The following is a 4,837-nucleotide window of genomic DNA, read 5'->3' on the forward strand; positions in this document are numbered from 1 at the left end:
TTGGAGAATTGTGGAGGTGTAAAAAATTGTTTTTTTTTTTTTTTTTTTTTAGAGGTTTCTGCTATAGGGCATATGCGTTCGCCAGAAAGAGAGAAACAGAGAGATAGAAAGCAAGAAGTCACCCCCCTCAAGGGGGATGGCCATGCTGCAATCCCTTCTCCTCCATTCTCCTTTTGGGATCTTGGGCATGCACACACGTGTGCCCGGTGTGAGTTTAACTAACCCACTGGGTCCAGGACTTGAACCGCAGTTGACTACGTGGGAGTCCAGTGACATAGCCACTATGCCAACTTCTCGGAGATACTAAAAAATGATGAAGTTTGAGACAAGATCAGAAAGAGATTTCATCATTATGTAAGAGGGATGAAGAATTATCAATATTTTTCATTAAAAGAAAGAATTGAAAGTAAAATTATAATCTAATTGTTCTCATATGTAAATGAATATGATGATCTTGGATAAGTTATCTAAACCTCCATGCCTTATTCTCCCATATATAAAATGAAGAGCTGGATAAATTAATGTTCCTCCTAGCTTGAGAAAATTACTATAACTGATCTCTTTCTTGATAGTCATGGGACTTGATGAACTAATAATGTCTGTCACTTTTCTATGTTGATGCTTGAAAAAGATTCTGATTCTTGCTTACATGCCCAGAAAAACCAAAACCAAAACCAAAATAAAAACACATTATTAAAGAGACTTAACCATAGTCTCTTTAATAGGCAAGGACAGCCACAAGGATTTCTCTTATAAATTGGATGTTCCTTGGGTCCTGAGATAAAGTCAATTATTGTAAATGCTAAGGAAAAGCCAAATTAATCACTAATTTTTCTAATTTCAGACAGAATAGTACATTCTTATGTGAATTCCTTTTTCCTTTTGTTTCAGGAAAGTTCATCACCCTTGGATATATGCCCAGTGAATTATTCTTTGTCCTTGGTGTCACTGTTTGGCAACGTTAAGTTCATAAGATGAGAAGATAATGGGAACTTGTGCTCCTACCCATAGCCTTTCATATGTCTTTTCATTATGACTTTGCTCATGTGTTATTTTATCTGCCATCTCTGTCCCAAGTCTTCTCATCTTTCAGACTATAGTATTCAATTTCCCCATGAAGCATCAGCCAAAATATTTTGACCATGACAACTCCTTTACAGGAATTTTTGTGCACTTATTTTCAATACCAAAATATTTCAATAATTTAACTCTTATGGTATCTTTCTATGGTATTGTCTACTTTTTCGCAGTAGCCTTTTCACTCCCGCTAGAATATAAAGGCTTCAAGAATAGAAACAAAGTCATTAGCTTCTCTTGCTGTTCTAGTAATGCCCAGCATATTGGTCAGATCATAGAAGACTGCAAAACACACTCTGTGATGAACGAAAGAGCCACCTTTTACTGATCAAGTTTACTTTTGTTAGAACCAGAAGTCCAATATAATTCATGCAGCAGGTTTAGAAAAAGGTAAACACTTGGCACTGAACATTTAACCTCATGATTTTTATGATTCAGGAAAGGAGGATTTTGCTTCATCATCACAAATGCCAACCAGCCTTTCTCCTTGAAGTGTAATAAGAGCTTGATGGAAACAGGAACAAATAGGCTTCTTATAAAAGACTTAACAGAGGGACCAGCAGTTAGCATAATGGTTATGTTGCTGGACTCCCATGTAGTCGGTAGCAGTTCAAATCCCGGACCCGGTGGCTTAAACTCAGCCAGGTGTGTGTGTGTGTGTGTGTGTGTGTGTGCCCAAGATCCCGGGAGGAGAACAGAGAAGAGATTGCAGCGTGGCCGTCCCCCCTGGGGGGTGACTTCTCGCTTTCTATCTCTCTGTCTCTTTGTCTTTCTGGCGAGCAAACACGCCCTGTAGTGAAAACCTCTCAAAACAAACAAACAAACAAAAAAAACTTAACAGAAAGAAAACTGGTAAAGAATAGCACAAAAGTAAGATATCTGAATGCCTTTAATATTAGAAAAGTGAGACTGCGACTGCGCTACTCCGCCGTTGTCTGTGCTCCATCAGCTGCAGCCGCACAATGAACCCCAGTATGAAGCAGGAACAAGAAGAAGCGAAAGAGAATGTAAAGAACAGCTCCATCCAGAGAAGAACTCTAAAGATGACTCAGCCTTCCGCAGCGGGATCTCTTGTCGGAAGAGAAGACGAGTTGTCCAAAGGCTTATCCAAAAGGAAACATCAGAATGACCAGTTACCAGCTAAGACTTCCAGCTCTAGAGTTGTTACCGGTTCAAAATATAGTGAAAATAAAAATCTCCAAGGAGTCACCCAAGAAGCTTTTGATCTTATGATTAAAGAGAATCCATCTTCTCAGTATTGGAAAGAAGTGGCAGAAAAGCGGAGGAAGTCTCTAAGAAGCATTTCAGGAGGATCAGAAACTTCTTAAAGAAATTGAGCAGGACAGTGAAATCGTCCGCCTGAAGGGGAACGAAGAACTGGCAGAAGTAGCAGAGTACACGCAGAACATGGCGGAGGTCATCGAGAGACTGACTGGTGAATTTCTGAATAACTTTGATTCCCTGAATAGTCAAGAATTTTATTCTGGGACCAGCAGTTAGCGTAATGGCTATGTCGCTGGACTCCCACGTAGTAGACCGCGGTTCCAGTCCCGGACCCGGTGGCTTAAAACTCACGCCGGGTGTGTGTGCGTGCGTGCCCAAGATCCCAAGAGGAGAATGGAGGAGAAGGGATTGCAGCGTGGCCATCCCCCCTGGGAGGTGATTTCTCACTTTCTGTCGCTCTGTCTCTCTCTGTCTGTCTGGTGAGCGTACATGCCCTATAGCAAAAACCTCTCAAAAAAAAAAAAAAGAATTTGATTCTGAAGAAGAAACTGGTGAGGATTCTGAAGTGGAAGACTCAGAAACTGGCACGCATGCTGAAGAAATTGTATGTTCCTCTACAGATGCCAAGCCATGTATATGAAGTTCCTTACTATTTGACGTGTGATATGTACTGCCAAAGTTTACCTCCATTTTAGTTCTTTGTAGTAGAGTGAATAAACTACATAATGCACAGGCTGGGATAAAACTTCTCAGTTTGAATCCTGGGGCCTTATTGTATTAAAATACAAATACTATGTATTTTAAATCTACAATATTTTATGTAAATAGCATTTTCTTAGTTGTCAGGCATGACTTGTGTATATTATAAATAAACTTGAAATTTCAGTCTCCTGTTTAAAAAAATCAGAAAAGAGAGAAATGCTCATAGATTTGGAACTGTAGTCAAATCAGAAAACTGCAAGATATCTTAGAAATAATCTGTGAAATTGTCCATTTACAGAAGAACAAAGTAAAACTCAGAGAGTGACTTGGCTATGGTAGATTAAAAGTATAATCAACATTGAAACCCAAGTGTGATCTTATAAGTCCAGGATTCTTCTTACTCTGATCATAATTTATTTTTCTTGTAGTATCCTAATTTTTAAAAAATGTATTAAATAGTTGTACCCATTGCCTATCAGGAAGCAAAGCATCCTAAAAAATGGTAAAACATGCAGTAAAATGTTCTCGGTCCCCTAGTTCCCATGATGTGCTACTTTCTTCTCTTCGTGCCAGTAGTATGTTTCCGTTTTTATATTCTACAGCTTTAAAATAAGCATTAAGATTAAAGCTAAACAATCAAATGAAAAGAACATACAGCTAGTTCAGCTTTGGGTTAATATTAAGAATGACTCATGAGGCAATTCTTGAGAACTTACAACATTGTGTGACATGGTACTAGCAGGCTTAAAATCCTCATGGACATTCTCTAAGGCCTAAAAATATGTTTCATTAAACAATTCTCTAAGATGGAGTTCTCGACTTAATCGAGTATTACCAAAGCTAAATTGTTGCATTTTTGGTTGTGTGTGGTCCACTGGAAAAGTTTAGTCATTTAAGACGTAGGCAGGCCAACTCCTTTCACGACACTGTGATGGCAACAATAGTTGAAGATGGTCCACAATTATTGCCATACAGCTGATGTGAGGAATTCAATCATCATGTATCGAGATTTTCTACATTTTCAGAATGTTTTAGGGTGCTAAGGAGAGACTCTTTCATTGGCCAGGGGCTCCTGTTAGCTTGCTTTGTGTGAGCTAATAAAGCAAAGTATTTAGATAAGCCCTGGCTCAGAATGTTGTGTATTCTATGTGGCATTGACTGAATAGCTCACTTCACACCTATAAAATAGAATACCAATTTCACTTCTTCATTAATTGATTCAATAAATCAGTACTCCATGAGTTATCACTGTAGGAACAAGCAGCAAACATTTAGCTTTTCCCATTAAATCTCCACTGAAGGATTAAAATTACTTTTAAAAGGAAGAATATACAGTCTTCAAGCAAACATTTCAGAAAAGGGTTAAATGACACTCTCCTCCTGTACCTTTACTTTAGCTTGTCTCCTCCTCAAAATGTAAATTAATAAATTCAATTAAAAAATAACAGGATATGGGACCAACAGATGATGTAATGGTTATGTCACTAGAATCCCATGTAGTTGACCATGGTTTGTGTCCTAGACCTGGTGGCTTAAAACTCACTCTGGGTGCATGTGAGTGCATGCCCAAGATCCTGAGAGGAGAATGGAAGAGAAGGGGTTGTGGTGTGGCCATGCCCCCTGCAGGTGGTGATTTCTCACTTTCTGTCTCTCTGTCTCTGTCTCTCTGGTGAGTGTACACACCCTAAAGCAAAAACCTCTCTCTTAAAAAAAATAAAAACGGGATATGACTATATGACTATAACTATCTCCATTTTTAGATGAGTAAAGTGGAATTTGGAGAGTTTGAGTAATTTTCCTAAAATCCCTTTCAGTAAGTGATAGAGTCATGGAA

General features: G+C 38.6%; 1 pseudogene; it reads left to right on the plus strand.

The window, feature by feature from the left end:
- The first annotated feature begins 2,039 nt into the window (after nt 1-2,039).
- On the plus strand, nt 2,040-2,941 carry LOC102473116 (geminin-like; annotated as a pseudogene).
- Nucleotides 2,942-4,837: the final 1,896 nt, after the last annotated feature.

The sequence above is a fragment of the Tupaia chinensis genome, unplaced genomic scaffold, assembly GCF_000334495.1.
Source record: "Tupaia chinensis unplaced genomic scaffold, TupChi_1.0 Scaffold000252_1, whole genome shotgun sequence".
In the NCBI taxonomy this organism is placed as follows: domain Eukaryota; kingdom Metazoa; phylum Chordata; class Mammalia; order Scandentia; family Tupaiidae; genus Tupaia; species Tupaia belangeri.